This window comes from Felis catus, chromosome C1 (assembly GCF_018350175.1).
Source record: "Felis catus isolate Fca126 chromosome C1, F.catus_Fca126_mat1.0, whole genome shotgun sequence".
NCBI classification, from domain to species: Eukaryota; Metazoa; Chordata; class Mammalia; order Carnivora; family Felidae; genus Felis; species Felis catus.
In genome coordinates, this window is record NC_058375.1 from 941447 (window position 1) to 960430 (window position 18984).

General features: G+C 56.2%; 1 protein-coding gene across 3 annotated transcripts in view; it reads left to right on the top strand.

Annotated features, from left to right (window-relative positions):
• PRKCZ (protein kinase C zeta) overlaps nt 1-18984 on the top strand; it is a 100029-nt gene that overhangs the window by 22304 nt on the left and 58741 nt on the right. The window lies entirely within an intron of this gene.

The window sequence follows — 18984 nt, forward strand, 5'->3', positions numbered from 1 at the left end:
AAAGTCACGTCGGGCATAGGTTGGACGTGCCTTGTCCTGGTGAGGGAACCATGCCGTTACCGCTAAAGGCTTGTGTATAAAGTTTGTATTGTATGTTATTCTCATATTTTGGATTTGATTTTGAGTTTGATATATTTCTGTCTTAAGGTGTTGAATAGTCCTTTGTGGTTTAAAGGGACAGAACAGGTATCTCTGCCCCTTCCACCTCCTGGAGGAGCTCACTTTCAATCTGAGCGGGTTCTTGGCATTTATTTCCAGATTTCTAAATGACACGTTTATGCTGCTGTTTCTAGACTGTTCTGTTTGGGACATTACCTGTTCCCCTCTGTCTCTGGAATAGGTCAGTTCTCCCTTCTTCTGCCCCCAAAATAGTGTTAGATCACCATTTATTGTTTAATCACTGAGTGTTCACGTTATGGCGGATTCCAAAGATAGTCACGAGCCACTAGAATTACATTTTTTTAGTACAACTTTTAGTTTTTCTTGGAAATAATAATTGCCTTTTTTTTTCATGGAGTTTTCTAGAAGTCTTATCTCAAATTTGCATGTAATTTTTCCAGCAGGGTAGCCCCCACCCCCTTGATGTCTGCACCATATCCCTTCTGGTGCCTCCAGGGCCTTGGCACAGTCTGTCCTGGGGCCTCTTCTGCCATCATCCTGGGTAACCCCTTGCCCCTCTTCTTTGCCTGCTTCCTCCGTCCCTGGCCCCACCATCCCCTCTCTTGGCTTAATCTCTGGTTCAGACATCCTTCACAGACTTTCTGAGAAAGGCAGCCTGGAAGTAGATGTTTTGAGATCTGGTTTACAAGTGCTTTTGCGCTAACCGTACTTTTCATGATAGTTGAGCTAGGTATAGAATCCTGTATTGGAAACCGTTTTCCCCAAGCATTTTAATTTTTTTTATCTATTTATTTTGAGCGAGAGCAAGAGCAAGCGGGGCAGGGACAGAGAGAGAGGGAGAGAGAGTATCCCAAGCAGGCCCCACACTCTCAGGGTGGAACCTGACAGGGGGGTCGATCTCACGAACCCTGAGATCATGACCTGAGCCAAAATTAAGAGTCAGACAACTTACTGACTGAGCCACCCAAGTGCCCCTTTCTCAGAGCTTTTTTAATGTTTATTCATTTTTGAGAGACAGACAGAGCGCAAGCGGGGGAGGGGCAGAGAGAGAGGGAGACCCAGAATCTGAAGCAGGCTCCAGGCTCCAAGCTGTCAGCACAGAGTCCGACGCGGGGCTCAAACTCAAGGACTGCGAGATCATGACCTGAGCTGAAGTCGGATGCTTAACCGACTGAGCCCCCAGGCACCCCTTCCAGAGCTTTGAAGGGCTTGTACCAGCATCTTCTAGCTTCCAGTCCAATTGAGAAGTCAAGAGCCATTTTGACGTGTGTGTGTGTGTGTGTGTGTGTGTGTGTGTGTGTGTGTGTGTTTTCTTTTCTCCTGAAAGTGTCTAGGACCTTTTCTTTGTCTTCAGTGTTTTCAGGATTCATTATGATGTGTCTTGATGTGGCCTTTTTTGTCTCTTGTGCTGGGAAGTTCCCGTATGGAAACTGAAGACATTCAGGCATGGGAGGCTTTATTTATTTCGTTGATGATTTCCTCTCATGCTATCACCTTTTCCTGGAGCTACTGTGGGTCATTCATTGGCACTCTTAGACTGATCCTCTAATTTTCTTGTCTATTTTCCACTTCTAGGAGAAGTTTTATTTTCTAGGAGATATGTTCCATATTTCATGTCTTAACCATCTTTGAGTGTGTTGTCTTGTCCGTAGTTTTTAATTTCCAAGAGCTCTTTTTTGTGTCCTGAAAGTTTCTTTCTTTCTTTTTTTTTCTGTTGTTGTTATTTTTTTAATAACAGGCGCAGAGCCTGACATAGGGCTCAATACCTCAAGCTGAAATCAGGAGTCAGATGCTCAACTGAGTTACCCAGGTGCCCTTGACAGTTCCTTTTTAAAATAGTAACCTTCTCTTGTTTCAGAGGTGGGAGATCACATCATTTGTTTGAGGTTATTAATTATGGCAAGGGCCCCCATGATGTAACTGTGCAAGTTCTCGAGCACTGTGCTGGTTCAAGGCTCCCACGTATGAGCTGGAGTCACCCTCACGATGGCCCAGTGAAGGATACACTGTTGTCTCCATCCTGTGACAACGGCACCTGAGGCAGAGAGAGGTCAAGCGATTTTCCCAAATCACAGCCACACGGAACTGAGACTTGTGCCCCACGGCTGGGCCCGAGTTTATGCTCTTTGCTGCAGTGCAAGGGCCCACTCTGCCCCTTGCCAGCCACATGACCGAGGTCACAGCCCTGTCCACCCTGCGGTCCAGACCCTGGGCGTGACTCCCCATCGCCGTGAAGACTGGGGGAGTCAGGGCAGCGCGGTGTGAGCTCGGAGTGGTGACAGACAGGAATGACAGTTGTGCAGTTGAGTGAGTGGCGAAGTCTCGTCCGGTGTTTCGTTTGGCTCCCGACACGGCTCTGTTTCCGCCAAAGTTCTTTTCCTCCCTTCGTTTTGGCCTGGGAAGGTTTCCGCAGCCCCTGGGTGACCTTTCGTTGTCTGCCTGTGTTGACACGGGGGGCACTGCAGAGCTGGGGGAGGCCAGAGTATGGTGGCCAGGGGGGCACCCTTCCTGGGCAGGGGCCGGGGTGCCCCACCTGGGTGAGGGGACGCCGCCATCCCCCGGGCTGAGCCCACGGTCCGCCCGCTGCGCCGGGTGAGGACGGGGCCTCCCCTTTAGAGGTTGGGAGCCTGCGCCGTGGGCGCCCCACTCCCTGGCACGTGGAGCTTTGGACTCCCGGGCTTTTTGGGGGCTTTTTGGCGTCCCGTTCCGCCCGGTCCCCTGCTGACTGCCGGGCCTTCTGCTTTCCAGGTCCCCACGTAGGGCTGCTCCTTCCTTTGCTGCTCTTTTTATCGGTGTTTTCCTCCCTCTGGCTTTGGTCTTGGGAGGGAATGCGAGTAAATAGTTGTGTCCCTGCTGCTGTGTTTACCTGGACACCATCTAGATTATACCTTCCTGAGGCTAAATTATGCAGGAGGACTGGGGTCAGAGACGTCTTCACGACGGACGTGGGCGTGCGTGGATGCTGTGCATCATCAGCACGTCCCGAGGGCCCTGAATCACCACGGGACCAGGACGAGGCCAGGGCCTTCCAGGAGCGGCTGTGACTCATTTTCCTTTGTCGGCTGGTGGTGACTCTCACACTCCTGTCCCTGAGTGGATTTGAGAAGGTGCAGCTGGGTGGACACCCAGGTGTTTCGGCCACACGGGTGTGCGTGTGTGTGTGTGTGCGTGTGTGTGTGTGTGAATAGACTTTATTTTTTACAGCACTTGTGGATTTTCTGAGAACTCGGAAGATAGCACAGAGTACCATAGTTCTCCCATTACCGATGCCTGCGTTGGTGTGTATGTTGCAGGGAACTAACCAATTTCAATAGGTTACCGTTAGCTAAGGTCCACACTTCATCCAGATTTTCTTCATTTTCCTCCATATCCTCTTTCTGACCCCACATGACAGGCACTTAGTTCCCCCGTCTCCGTGGGCTCCTCTGAGCTGTGACAGTTTCTCAGACTTTGCTTTTTCTGGATGACCGCGGCGTTTTTGACGGTTGCTGGTCAGGTGTTTTGCTGGTCACAGCGTCTCTTGATTTGTGTTTCTCGGATGTTTTTCTCGTGGTTGGACCAGGGTGTGGGTTTTGGGGAGGAAACCCTAGAGGCGGAGCGTTCTCTCATCGAATCACCGGTCCCCACTCCCAACACGGCCTGTCACTGTGCTGTGGCCCCGATCACCCGGCTGGGCTGTGTCTGCCGCCGACCCCGTTCCCTCTTGGGAGGGATGTCACCGCACAGTCCACACCTGAGGGCAGGGAGGCACACCCCCTCTCTGAGGGACGTCTGTATGAATTACCTGGGTTCCGCACCGAGGGTTGACTCTTGGCTCTGTTTATTTCTACACCAACATCTGTCTCGGTCAGTGTGGGCTCATGGGTGCGGGTGTCACAGCTGGCACTGTTCTCGTGGCTGCGAGTTGGCCCCGGGGAGCGATGAGGGCCCGGGAGGGTGCTCCTGCGGCCCCCAGGGGGCAGGCAAGGAGGGGGATCTCTGCGCCCCCTTCCAGCCAGGACGGAGGAGGAGCCGGGCCTGGACCCACAGGCCCAGACACACTGCCCAGTCGCCCGCCCCGGACACAGGCTCTCCCTCACGTCCCTTTACCTCTGGAGCTTCTCGGGGACACATGGCACTTTTTGCTTAGTCTCAGGAGACCGAGGCGGTGCCCTGATCAGCCTTCACGGTAGTTCAGTCCTGGACAGAGCAGCCAAGCTTCGATGGGGACGCTTCTGCTTTGTAAGCCTGCTCACTTCTCTTCCATCGCGTGATTCTGTTCCACGGTGACATTAAAACAGGCTTGATCAAGGTTGTCGTGGTTCCAACTGAAGTCCCCAGCTGGACCCTGCGTCGTTGCACCGGGGAAGGTGCTCCCACCTGCCCCACCCATCCTGGGCGCCTTGTCTCCACTCCGGTGCTGTGCCTGTCATGAGGCGGAAGCGTGCGCGGCGGGGGCTTGGGGGGCTCCCCGAGCGGCCATTCAGGGCAGACTTGGTAACGTGCATCTTTCAAGCATCCGTCTGACTGTCTGACCTGGCTTTGCTTACCTTCACCAGGAAGGAACGTGAACTGGTATGGAGACCACGGCTGATCATTTTGTGGATCTGAGATTAGTTGATCCTGTGATAGAAGCAGTGGTGTGCTGGGAACGTTCAGCCGCCCGCTCTCTGGGGAAAGGACAGGGCCGACCTGGTTTGTCTCTTTCCCTGTTGGTCGGGTGTAGACACTCCCACCTGGACGGATTCCAAGCTACCACCAGGACTTCGCTGAAGGCACGATTGGCTCCTGAGAGCTGGGCACAGCCCTGCAGGTGTCCCTGGAGAGGGGCTTCCCCCGTCGAGAAGGAGGTCTGGGAGGTGACAGGTGACCAGGCCCTGGTGGGCTGGTCGCTGCAGCTCTGAAAAGGACACCTTTCCGATTGGCCCTGGGCTGTCCCCCTTCAGCGCAGGGCCCATAACATGTGATGGTGGGCCTGGTGACAACAGCCTCTGGGGCAGCGCACCCTGGGCGCTGCATTGGAGGGACAGCACGCTGCGCCTGCCGGCTTCTCACATCCCCTCTGCTCTCCTTCTCCTCATGTCTTTTTTTTTTTTTTTTAATGTTTATTTACCTTTGAGAGACAGAGAAAGAGTGTGAGCAGTGGAGGGGCAGAGACAGAGGGGAGACAGAATCCGAAGCAGGCTCCAGGCTCCGAGCTGTCAGCACAGAGCCCAACGCGGGGCTCGAATCCACGAACCGTGAGTTCATGACCTGAGCTGAAGTCAGACGCTCAGCTGACTGAGCCCCCCAGGCGCCCCCTCCTTCTATCTTAATAGGGCTGCCGATGAAGTGACATGGAGATAGTGACACCAGTCCTAAATGCTTCTGTCCCACCTCACTCTCTGGAAGCGTCTGGGTCTTGGACTGGACCCTGCCCTGGGACCCTGGAGGGACAGGACTTAGGGAGAACGCGCTGTCTCGAGGGAGGGGCCGCGTGGACCCCTCCTTTCCAATTCCAGCCCCCGGCCCCCTTGGCCCACCTGCCGCCCTGGTCAGCAGCCGCAGCACCCTCCTCACACTCACAAAAACCTGAGGATCTGAGACCTTTGGATATGTGGTCTTCATCTAGCATTGATTGCATTTGAAACTTTAAAAGGGAAATAGTAATTCATTCAAGCGTTTTAAGCCTGTTACATGTTAACATAAGGAATGTTAATGACAAAATTTAAATTTAATTCTAATGACTCCTGTCCAAAAAAACAAAACAAAACCTTGAGGGTGAGGGTGGCCACTCCACTGCCAACCTCGGTGATGTCGGGCGCCCTTGGGCGTGGGGCAGCCGGCTGGATATGCCCATCTGCTTCGAGGTCAGCCTGTCGCTGAAACGCAGGGGGAAAGTTAGCATATCAAACAATTTGGAGGGTTTTAATAGCCTTTTCAGATAACACGTGCACAAAGTGGTTGTTTCTTACAGGTCAGTTGCCACGCGGACTCGGAAACTGAATCTTAGGTTAAAATCCTTCGGTCTGTCTTGATTTTAGGGTGTTCGTGACCCAAGCGTGCTTTGTGGCACCACTCTCTGCTCGTCTGGTAACGTCCCTGAGCTGTGCGGCTCTCCCAGAGAGGCTCAGGGAACCCCTCCACCCCGTTGAGAGATTGAAGGAGGCAGAGACGGTCTAACTGTGGGGATAGCTTGTACCCAGGGCTCTCCAGCAGGGGCTCCCGGCACCCTGGGGTCTGTCCCCGGGCCTCACCGGGCTTAGCCAGCTACCCCTGCCCCCCCCACCCCCCCGCCATGGTAGGACACGTGTGGCTGGCTGGTCTGCAGCCCTGCTGTCTGTGCTGAGGACATTCGGGGTCCACTACCTCTGGGTGCCTCGCCACGCAGGCCACTCAGAGTTAGGCCTGTATGGCTGCACTGCGTCACCAAGTGGAGGTCAGATGTGGGGCCAGGCACTGGAGGCGGGCCTTTCACAGGTGTGGGGCTTGCACCCCACGGTGACCAGCCCGAGCCTGCTGTGGGCTCTCCCCACCCTGCCCTGTGAGTCTAGGTGGGGCTGGGCCAGCGATGAGCGAGCCAGGTGAGTGCACAGAGGTGCTCCCGGGCTGTCTGAACCAGCTCAGGTGGGCACTGCAGCGTGGCAGGAGGGCGGAGTCGTGGGAGTGGCAGAAAGGTCCTGAGGGAGAGGCAGGTCCGCGTCGCTGCGCCTGTGGGTCCTGCCAGCCGGCCCTTAAATTATACTTCCTTGGATGGTGTTTTTCTAACGAAAACTTCATCGATGGTATTTTTGATTTTTGATTTTTTTTTTTTTTTTTTTGCATATTTGAAGTGAAGATGAGGACGTGGAGTTGGCCTGTGTTCCCACGGCCCCTGGGGGTTCTTAGCCAACACCTGGGGCGCCTTTGCGGTGGCATTTTGCCAGATGTGTCCGCAGACCTTCAGAACCGGGCTCCGAGGGGCGGCCATCCCTGTGGTCCTGCGGCCGGCCAGCGGCAGGGGCCAAAACCCCCAGTCTTTGCCAAACCAGGTTTTTGTTCATTGTACTTTTTTGAAAACACTTTAGTATCTGCAGATGCTCCCGGCCGATGCGCTGGTGGTTTCCATTCAAGCACGAGGGCCTCGCAGACGGTTTCGGCATCGACTGGTGGCTTTGCCAGACTCAGGTGCTGGGATGCCGGGGACCCTTCCCCCGCACTGGCTGGCATCCTGCTGCGGGGAGAGCGCCTCCTCCCCAGCCTGGTTACAAAAACATGTGCAGGACCCACACGGACTGGAGGGTTTCCTAACACTCGAATGTATGAAACTGCACTTGGGTTGCGATTGATACTCAGGCTCAAAGCCTCCCACATCGAGCGCGCGGGCTCTGACGTTTCCGAGTTTTGGAGCATTTTGCTGCTTCCTGGCCCAGTTGCTTCCGGGACCCCCACTCATTCTGCAGGCCAGCCCCTGCAGTGTTCCTCAGGAAGCCCCCGACCCCACGCAGCCCCCAGCCCCAGCCCTGCCCCTGCCTCTCCCACCGTGCAGCCGCATAGGCAGACACGAGGGGTCCAGATCTGGTGGCCAGAGCCAAGGCCTCTGCGCGCGGGTCGGGGCTTCTGTGCCTCTGTTCCCTGCACTTTGTGTGCCTGCCTGGGCACACATTTTCAGGGGTTGTCCCGGAGCTGGTGTCAGCCTGGCCGTCCCTTGGGTTTATGTTTTTCCTGGTCGTGTAGTTTTAGGGCATTTCTGGCATCCTCGTTTCTCATACGTGTGGGTTGTATAAACCATTAACCTGATCCAGAAATAAAAACTGCATGAAAAGGTTACTCAGTCCCCTTTAGGCGGTTCCGTCGCTCCCGTGTGTCTCTTCGTGAACACGGGAGCGTGAGTGCGTGTTCTCCTACGAAGGGTCTCTGTGTGTGTATGCCCTTGTTTTTTTTTTTTTTTTAATTTTTTTTTTCAACATTTATTTATTTTTGGGACAGAGAGAGACAGAGCATGAACGGGGGAGGGGCAGAGAGAGAGGGAGACACAGAATCGGAAACAGGCTCCAGGCTCTGAGCCATCAGCCCAGAGCCTGACGCGGGGCTCGAACTCACGGACCGCGAGATCGTGACCTGGCTGAAGTCGGACGCTTCACCGACTGCGCCACCCAGGCGCCCCTGTATGCCCTTGTTAATGTCTGACCCTCGCCCACCTTTTTAGTAATAGGATCATGTTTGTGTCTTTAGAAGAACAGAGATCAAAGTAAATGATGAATTAAATACCAACGATCGCCACAAGTACCCCCAAATCCAGAAAAAGAACGCAACTTACACCCTGCAGTAAACACCCGCTGGGCACGATTCTAGACTTCTTTCTCGTCAGTATTTTCGAAGGGTCAACACTCGGCCTTCTCACGGCAGCTTTCCGGTATTTTCTATAGAGAAGCCTCAGTGACCGTTACCTCCATGCCCCTGTCCTTTGGTTGACAGAATTTTACTTCTTGGCCACTCACAAAATCCTTTTTTCCAGCCTCCTAATTATTACTGGTTATGCCGCATAACTGTTGAGGATTGTTTTGAAATTTGGGGAGAATCTCACCCCATTGCTTTCGTCTGAGGTGGGTCGGGCTTCAGAGTGCTCTGGGTCCCCTTGTGGGGGACCAGTCTCACTGCTCTTTGGGGTGAGCTTGCCCCATTATGTTGTTGTCAGAGCCCTCGTTGGAGGCACCCATCGTGTGAATGTTACGTCCTCTGCACCCACGTCGTAAAGCCCTGCAGGCGTGTGAGGTGTCGGGCCCGATTTGGCGTCACCCGCCTGAGAACAGCCACCATGGGCGGTGCCGCTCCCGCGTTCTAGGTCACGCCGCTCGCCGTCATCACCCGCTGTCCTTTTTCTTCAGAATAACTGCTTGTGCTTCGAAACCGGGAGGCAGGTGGGTGGTGATCGTTGGCCATGCAGAGCGTCTTGGCAGACAGCGCCATGCCCGCATCCCGCCACCCTCCCCTCACGCGTCTTCCCTGGTAATTATGATTTTCAAAACTCACCTGATATAAAATTTACCACTTAACCTTTTTTATTACTTACTTATTATTTATTTACTTGCTTGTTTGTTGTTAAGTAGGCTCCGTGCCCAGCACGGAGCCCGAAGCGGAGCTTGAATTTAACAACCCTGAGGTCCAGACCCAAGCCAAGAACAAGAGTCAGTCGCTTAACCGGCTGGGCCACCCAGGCGCCCCTCACTTAATCTTTTTTAAATGATTCTTTTGATGAAGCTTTTATTGTTTTAGAGCTATTTCGGTTCGCAGAGCAATCATTCCCGTATGTCTCCAGCACCCACACACGCACAGCCTGCCCCACTGTCTGAGCCTCCGCGACCGTCCATGAGCCTGTAGGGACCTGTTACAACACCGTCCACAGTTAACGTTGGGGCTACTCTCGGCGTCGTACAATGTGTGGGTTTACACAGTGTGAGGACATGTGTCCACCATCGTGGTATCTTAAGTTCTCCACCTGCTCACCCCTCCCTCCCCCAATCCCTGGCCACCACTGATCTCTTTACCGTCTCCATGGTTTTGCCTTTTCCAGAACGTCACGTAGTTGGAATCCTACAGTGTGTAGCCTTCAGATTGGCTCCTTTCACTTAGTGACATGCATTCAAGCCTCCTCTGTGTTTTCATGGCTTGAGAGCTCATTTGTTGTTGGTGCTGAATAACACCCATTGTCTGAGTGTGCCGCAGTTAATTTATCCATCACCTGCTGAAAGATGTTGTGGTTGGTTCCAAGTTTGGGCAGTGATCAGCGAAGCTGCTGTAGGCCTCCGTGTGCCGGGTTCCATGTGGACGGAAGCGTTCAGTTCCTTTGGGTAAATCCTGAGGAGTGTGACCGCTGGATCGCATGGAAAGAGTATGTTCAGCTTTGTTGATGTTTCTGTATTTTTGAGAAAGAGAGAGAGCGGGCGTGAGCGAGCATGAGTGGGGGAGGGGCAGAGAGAGAGGGAGACACAGAATCTGAAACAGGCTCCAGGCTCTGAGCTGTCAGCACAGAGCCCGACGCGGGGCTCGAACTCACAAACCGTGAGATCATGACCTGAGCCCAAGTCGGACGCTTAACCGACTGAGCCCCCAGGCGCCCCTAGTTCATTTTTGTAAACAATTTTTTAATGTTTTATTTTTGAGAGAGAGAGAAAGAGAAAAAGAGAGAGTGGGGGAGGGGCAGAGAGCAATGGAGACACAGAATCTGAACCAGGCTCCAGGCTCTGAGCTGTCAGCACAGAGCCCGACGTGGGGCTCGAACTCACCGACTGTGAGATCATGACCTGAGCTGAAGTCGGACGCTTCACCGACTGAGCCATCCGGGCGCCCCACGACCAACTTTCCATGAAACCGCCAAACCGGTCCCCAGAGTGGCTGCAGCGTGTCGCGTTCCCACTGGCAGTGACGCTTCTGCTCCTCGTGGTCCCAGGTTTTGGTGTGAGAGCTCTGGAGTTTGGTCATTCTCACAGGCACGGCTTAGCCATTTCGGTGTGTGGTTCAGAGGCGTTGGCTGTGTGTGCGACGGACCTAGAGCGCTTTCTCCTGGGCCCCAGCACGCGGAGCCCTGGCGGGCGGGGCTGAGGCGGCTTTGTCCCCGTGCGCACAGCTGGGAAGAGGCCAGCCCCTTGGACAGACCGGGACCGCCGGCACCTGTGGACGGCGTCCCGAGCTGCCGGGTGGCCCTCACGGCCAAGGCGCCTCTGGGGAGGCCTCCGCTCGCGGGGGTGTCAGTGGCGCCCTCGTTTCTGCAGGACCTATTAGGGCCTTATCCACCGAGCGGAAGGTGTTGATGTTGCGTCTCCCCAGGAGTAAAACAAGATAGCCGAGCGGTGTGTTATGTGGTCAGAGGGATGCACCGTGACCGGAAGAAGCTGGGAGGGGCTTTCTTCCGTCGTGTGAGGGGGGACAGGGCCCTGCAGGTGGCCGGCCGGCGTCCCGGCTCGAGGTGGGGCCCAGGGACAGGCGTGAGGGGCAGGCTGCCTGGTGACTGGCACGTGTCGGCCGCCTGGACGCTTGGTGTGAGGGCGTCCTTTGTTCGGGCCGCAGCAGGGCTGGCTCTGAATAGCTGCTTTCTCTGCCCACCCCGGGAGGGGGTGGGGGGCGCTTCGCCGAAGATGCCATCCAGGTTCTGCCGCCTCGCCCCGGGTGACCTGGGAAGGTCACTCTCCTGTTTCCTCATCTACCTGGCCCAGGCTCCGCTTCCCTCCGCCTGGACAGCCGTCCTCAGGGTCTGTCTGCCTCCCCCAGTCCCTGTGCTGTCTCCCTGTGTGCTTCCACCCCTCCCCCTCTCCCCGCCCCCTCTCCTCCTTCCCATCCTTCTCTCCACCCATCCCCCTCTCCCCTCCCCTCTTCCCCTCCTCCATCCTTCTCTCCACCCCTCCCCCTCCCCCACCCCCTCCTCTCCCCTCCCTCATCGTCTCCACCCCTCCCCCATCCTTCTCACCACCCCTCCCCATCCCCCTACCCCCTCTCCTCTCCCCTCCCTCATCCTCTCCACCCCTCCCCATCCCCCTACCCCCTCTCCTCTCCCCTCCCTCATCCTCTCCACCCCTCCCCATCCCCCTACCCCCTCTCCTCTCCCCTCCCTCATCCTCTCCACCCCTCCCCCTTCCCCATCCCCCTTCCACACCATCCTTCCCTCCCCAGTCTCTGCTCAAAGGCCTCCCCCTACACGAAAGCTCACCCCACCCTTGTGGCCCCCATGGGCGTTTACGAAACAAATTTCAGCGAAGCTGTCCCTCAGTACAGCAATGGATCTCATGACTCAACTCCCCCTGCTCCCGTCGAGGGTGTTCCCAAAGGTCCCCATATCCCGGGACTGGTGGGGGGTGGGGAGGCTGCGTGTGGCCTGCGTGGAATGTCACCTCCCCTCTCTGGGTCGGGCTGCGGGAGCCCTGAAGAGCCTGGGGTCACGTGTACAGCTCAGCTGTCTGGGAGCCATCACAGTATCTCCCCCCAGCAGGGACTGTCTCCGGAGGGACAGTGGTGACCGCGAGTGGGCGCGTTGGCAGAAAGGATGCGACCCACAGCGCTTCTCGGGGCCATGGGGAGGGGGACGCTTCACATGGAGAAACGAAGCTCTGAGTGTTCATTGCATGCGGGTCCCTGTCCCCGTGTCTGTGGTTCTGTTCGTGGGACCTGGTGTGACCAGAGTGACGGCCTTTGCCTCCTAGCATCAGGGGAAGGGTCTGAGACAGAGCCCATCCTGGCTGTGGGAGGGGCTGTCATTTTTGCTTTTAACATTTAGCTTGTTTTTGGACTTTTTTCCATACAAATAGTTTAACCATATTAATTTAACTTCCTGTACAATTTGCAGAACCTCATTTTTCTTGGTATGATGATCTGAGATATTATTGAATACACTTAGTGAACACCACTTTCAAAACCTGCCAAATGTACCACGATTTGGGTATTTTATTTTATTTTGTTAATTTTTTTAAATGTTTATTTATTTTTGAGACAGAGACAGAGCATGAATGGGGGAGGGTCAGAGAGAGAGGGAGACACAGAATCCGAAGCAGGCTCCAGGTTCTGAGCCGTCAGCACAGAGCCCGATGCGGGGCTCGAACTCACGGACCGCGAGATCGTGACCTGAGCTGAAGTCAGACGCTTAACCGACTAAGCCACCCAGGCACCCCAATTTTATTTTATTTGTAAAGTTTATTTATTTGAGAGGGAGAGAAAGTATGAGTCGGGGGCAGGGCGGGTAGAGAATCCCAAGCAGACTCTGTACTGAGCCTGACGTGAGCTCGAACCCACAAACTGAGATCATGTCTTGAGCCAAAACCAAGAGTCAGACGCTTAACCGACTGAGCCACCCAGGTGCCTTGATATGGATATATTTAAATAATGGTCAGAGAATTATGGCTCACCGTTGTTTTTTGTGGTTTTTTTAATTGTAGCAAAATACACGTAACATAAAACGCACCGTTTTAACCATTTTTAAGTACATTCCCATTGTTGCGCACCCAGCCCCACCATCCATGTCTAGAACTTTCCATCTTCCCAAACTGAGACTCTGCCCCCATTAAGCACTACCTCCGTCACCCCGCATGCCCCCGCCCCCTGTCTCTTCTGGATTTGCCAACTCCGTAAGTAGAGTCACACGGTATTTGTCCTTCTGTGACTGGCTTTCCTCGCTCAGCATTCTGTCCTCAAGACTCATTGATGTTGTAGAAGGTGCCAGAATTCCCTTCCTTTTTAAGGCTGGATAATATTCCACATTATGTTTATGCCACATTTGGTTTATCCACTCATCCATTGGGACACCTGGGCTGCTGCCACCTGTTGGCTGCTGTGAACACAGGGGTACAGATGTCCCCTTAAGACACCCTGCTCTCTGTTCTTTGGGGCGCATACCCAGAAGTGGAGTTGCTGGATCATAGGGTAATTCTGGTTTTGTTTTCATTATTATTTTTTATAAATGTTTATTTATTTTGAGAGAGAGAGGGGGAGACAATGAGCAGGAGGAGGGGCAGAGACAGAGGGAGAGAGAGAATCCCAAGCAGGCTGTATGCTCGGCACAGAGCCAGATGTGGGGCTCCATCTCATGAACCATGAGATCACGACCTGAGTGGAAATCAAGAGTCAAACTCTCGACAGACTGAGCCACCCAGGTGCTTTTAAATTTTTAATTTATTTAAAGCTGAACTCTTTTCCACAGAGGCTACGCTATCTTGCACTCCCACTCACAGTGTTCAGAGTTCCGGGTTCTCCATATTTTCAGGAACACAGTTATTTGCTGTGTATTTATAGTAGCCACTGTAATGGGCGTGAGATGGTCTCTTGTGGTTTTGATTTGCGTTTCCCTAATAATTAGTGACATTGAGCATCTTACGTGTATTGGCCATGTGTCTTCATTGGAGAAATGTCTATTCAGGTCCTTTGCCCATTTTTGAATCGAGTGTTTCCTTTTTTATTGTTGAGTTTTCCTGGTTGGGTTTTGGTGACGGACCACACACTGTGTTGATCTTTGCCTGGTCTGTTGGATCTCACTGCTCTTAACATGTGGAAGAAGCAGGAAACTTCTGAAGGCATTGTCTTCCGGGGCGGAGAACACGTGAGCGTCCGCGGTGACTGTTTTCCTCCTCTTCTGCTTTCTTTTGAAGTTGTTCAGACCTTTAATCGGATTATTTATATAGCAGAAAAACTCACTCCGAAGGAAAAAGGCTTGTGTCGAGCAGAGACCATTGTTTGAGAAGCACCCTGAGGGAGGTAAGTGGATCGATCCCCTCCTCACCACCAGTGCAGTGAGTTGTTGGCCTGCATTTCATTTCTCCCCCGGACACTTGTGGGGCTCCAGCCTAGCCTGTCACTGGGTCTGTGCCCAGCCCTCCCCAGCAAGCTCGGTTATTTCAGCCCCCTCCCCCCGCCCCCAGCACGTTTCCCTGCACCAAGTGAATCCCTATGAGAACCGGAAAAGTTCGAACAGCCCAGCCCAGCCGGGGTCTCTGGCCCCCTCTGTTAGGGCAACAGTGACAGTCCCCAGTGCTTCCTGGGATAATGCCACACACGGGGAGGCCCAGTTCAGCACGAAGAGGGGGAGGCCGCCGCGGTCCTGCCTGGGGCAGGAGGCCCCGGACCCCCCTGCCGGAGCAAACACGTGGTCTGAATGGTTGGTCCTCTACCTGCCCTCCTCCCTTCTGGCAGCAAGTGCTGGGCCCCTGTAAGCGTAAGTCACAGGTGAATGAAAACCAACTTCATTTTCCCAGCCTTTGGATTTTAAGGAAGCCGTGGGGTCAGGTGGACTGGAAGTCCTGCCAGTTTATTTAGGAAGGAAACCTTCTGGAACGCCACATCGATGTTCCCGCAAGCAAACAAAATAGACATAATTTATTCATGGGTTTTAGCTGGTCTGTTCTTGTACACAGGGAACTTTTAAATTTAATTATTTTTTAGCATTAAACGATGGCTCATCTGAGGAAGCCAAGGCCCTGATTTTCAAGATGCTCAGATTGTGAGGAGCTGGGGGCTGGCTGATGCGTGGGAGTCGGGGGGGGGGGGGGACGGGACTGGATTTCAGCCCCAGCCAGGACATTAAACAGATCTGACATCTTAAACGAGGGGCCCCCAGACCCGTGCCCCTCACGCTCTTGCCTCTCTGGTGTGTGCGTGGAAAACGCAGCCACGCTCCCCTCCGAGTGGGGGAGCCCAGGCGCCGCCCTGCTGCTCCAGCGTCTGGAGACCCGGTTTGGCACAGAAATGCGTGATGGGTTATTTTAACCAAAGCACAAGAGAAAGTGCAGCGCCTGCCAGAGCGGGTGGGGGGTGGGGGGATCCTGCTGTGAGAGAGGCTTGCAGCTGGAGACCAGGACTCCTGGCTTCCTCCTCGGTGCCGCCGGCATGGATGGGCACGGTGCTGTGTGGACAGGTGTGGACAGGTGCAGAGGCCATGTGGATAAGGGTGGACAGGTGTGGGTGTGTATGGATGCGGTGTAGACAGGTATGGACACTGTAGACGGGTAGAGATGAGCCGACTCGCTGCTCCCTGGCCTCGCCGCGTGCTCCTTTGCTGCCTCAGCACCCGCTTGGGGCCCAGTACCTCCTGGACCCCCCGGGTCCCTGGGCGGGTCAGACTGTGTGGGTGTGGGACCCCGGCCTGCTCTGTGGGGGACTCCTGAGTGTAGGCCTGTGTCAGGGCACCAAGGGCGGACGGGGGGTGCCCCGGTCCCCATGTTTATCGCCACGTCTCTCTCTGGACACGTCTGTGCCCTCCACGTCCTGTGCAGCCTCCTCCCACGGAAGCCACGGGTCCTTGGAATGTTCTACCTGATGCGTAGGGGTGCTTCCCTTTGCCATCGCCCCCCCCCCCCCATCTGGAGCAGCAGCCCCTGTTGGGACCCCATCTCTGGCGAGAGAGCCTGGCTGCACTAGGCTGTGTGGCCCCAGGGACCCCCTCCTACGTGAAAGCATCACGCAGGCGCGTGCCCGTGCCGGCCCCTTGGGGGACACGGCGGTGGCTGTGGCCGAGTCTCAGCGTGTCACCTCTTCCGAGCCTTCTGCTCTTCAGTGGTCCCCCAGCCCCCCTCGCTCTTCTCAGCCTCGACATAACTCCTGCCGTCGCTATCGCGCTTCTGAAAGCTCGACAGTGGTCGCCTTCACTCTCCTGCCCGTGGAAAGCTCTGTCCCTGTTCCCCTGCGCTCCCCACCCATTAGTGTGGTGTCCCCGTGCCCCGCCTGAGCCATGGTGCAGATGGGGTCATGTGCCCTGGCCTGCGGTGCCCGGTGGGTGGGAACTCTTCCCCTGGGGTCTTGGGCTGCTGCTTTGTTGGTCACCAGGGGTCCGTGCACATCGCCCCCGGATTGCAGGCCCCTGGCCACACCGTCCCCGGAGGCGTGCCCTGTGCCCAGTGTTCCTGTTTCACACAGTCCGTGACATTCTCTGGCTTGCCTTGCAGAGCCCCTTTGGTTCTGTGATGGTCCGGCTCTGCGTCCTGACCGTCCGGGACTCGGGCCGTCCTGTTGGCCTGCTTCTGCTTTCCTGGTAGGAGCCCTTTCCTGGTGTGTGGTCAGCTCTCGAGGCATGGATGGTCCGCCTGTGGTTTGGTGGCCACAGTGGTAGGCCGGGTGCGCTCGGGGGGAGGACGCGCTGCTTGTGAACGGGGCATATTGGTGCAGGAGGCGGCGCCCACGGCGTGCTGGTCGGTACTTGGTTCCCACCACGGGGTTGCGGGAGCGAGGCCCCTCACGGAGGAACAAAGAAAACGCTCCTCCCAAAAGCGGCTGGGTTTCCGAGTTGCTCAGGAGATTCTCAGGAGGAAAAGGGCAGTTCGTGGTCTGGGCATTTCCTCTCGGGACGCGCCTTCCGGGGCCCCTGCCCGCTGTCGGTGCTCCAGGTGGCATCCAGTCCCCAGCGCCACGACTCTTGTGCCCACGTCTGAGCCTCCCCGCTCCAGCTTCTCCTCCCTGGCGCCCACGTGGTCAGCACTACCTGGTCGGCATGTGTCCCGGGGCCCCGGCGGTGTGAGTGGACACAGGGGCCAGCTCAGTCTTCCGGGCCATCCGGCCGGCCCAGGCCCTCCCTCCCAGGGAGGTGCTCGGCGGTCCGGCCGACGGAGGACCCTGGCTGGGCTCAGTGGCACGGCGCCTGTCCCGCCCGCATCTGCCTCCCTGGTAGGGTGTTGGCGGTGGTCACGAAGATGCCCTCCCATTCTTTGTTCTGAGCCCTGGATTGAGGCAGGTGGGTCCTGTGCGTGCCCCAGGGACTCCTGCCAGAGCCTTAGGTCACCGAGCATCAGGGCAGCACCGGAGGCTGCACTCAGCGCCCAGACGCCTGCCTGCCAGGAGGCTCCGAGCTTGGGTGGCAGCGTCCCCCAGACCCCGCGTCCTGCTCCGGCCTCTGCTCTCTGGGCCTCAGTTTCCGCAGGGGGCAGATGTGGACACAAAGAACTTCATCTCACAAGTTTGAGAGGACTGAATGCGGTGCCGCAGGGACGTGCCCCGTGCCGAGCTCCCCCTTGTAGGTGCTCGGAGGCGGTGGCCGGTACGGGACAGCACCGGCGTTGGTAACGTGTTTCCCTGGGGTGCGTGAGGGTTCTCCGGGAGGGGGGCACGACCGCTCCCACGGCCATCGCCCGAGAGTCAGCAGCGAGTGGTCCCGGGCTGGAGGTCGTGAGCCTGGGGAGGCGGAGCTGAGCATCTCCCGCGGACGGTCAGGCTTGCTCGCCAGACTCCTGAATCTTCGTCAACTCCTGGCTCTTGTGTAGCAGAGACTGAGGGAGTGCATGGGGGGGGGGGGCACGTTGACCTCTGCCTGAGTGTCACTGGACAGACACACACACCTGGGAACACGGTGTTTGCCCACAGCACGCGGAGCCTTCAACGCTGGAAGCCATTACTTACGCTCGTGTCGGATTTTGCCGTGTTTCGGGGGAGAGAGCCGTCAGAAAGGTTGATCAGCTCGCGTGCGTGCAGAGCTGGTGTAAGTTCTCGTAACAAACATGGATCCCGATGGCGTTTGTCACCCAGCACATCCTTTGACATCACTCGGCGGCACCCTGACAGACAAGGCGCCCACGCACAGGAGACTCAGGACAGCAAGGCTGCGTATCGGCTGGCATGGTGACAAAGGTGGCTTTAGGGCCAGGCCAAGGTCAGTTGGGACGCCGCAGACCTACCAGGGGCTGTGGGCTCCACTGGTGCCCCCGCCGATCTGCTTCCCCCCAGGGGACAAGGCGGTTTCTCTTCCTCCGTTTTGACAAAGACCCCGAGCTCTGCCCTGACATCGGTTACTCCTCCGGGGTCTAAGCCCTCTTAGACCCTCAGGTTCGATGCCCTGATATCACAGGCCTGGGTCTGGGGAGGACTTGGACCCATCCTGGCCCCCCCCAGGGCTGAAGCTGCTGGGGGAGAGGTTGTCAGGTGGGCAGTGGGCACAGGTGGCAGGGCTGGCTGACACAGGCTGTGGGCCTGGCTCCCATTCACTTCTGGGAGGGCTGAGATTCCCGCTTCTCGGGATTGTGCAGACTCATGGGTCACCTGTGTGTCAACCTGTGTGTCAGGCACGTGGCTGCGAGGAGCACTGGTTGTCTTATGTTTTGGTGCGACCAAGGGTCCTGGCATGACGTTCTCTGACCTCTTTGGGGGACTTTGGAGAAGGCTGGGAAGAGCCGGGCTATTGGAGGATGTGGGAGGCACGTCAGGTTCCCCGCGGCAGGGGCCCATGGGAGAGGAGGTCCCACGAATACGGAACACTTCACTGGCTGGTTTTGGGGACCCCGGGGTGTCCAGGGCGTGGCTTCTCACGGGGATGCGGCCCTGGGATGTGCAGGCCTTCAGACCGTCCCCCTAGACGTAGCAGGTGCTTCAGTTAAATAAAATAGACACGTCTGGGAAAATGGGAACACGAGGTGTGCTGAATTTCAACATGGGCTGTGACCCTGCCTCTGAGTAGAGCGGGCCCTGGGA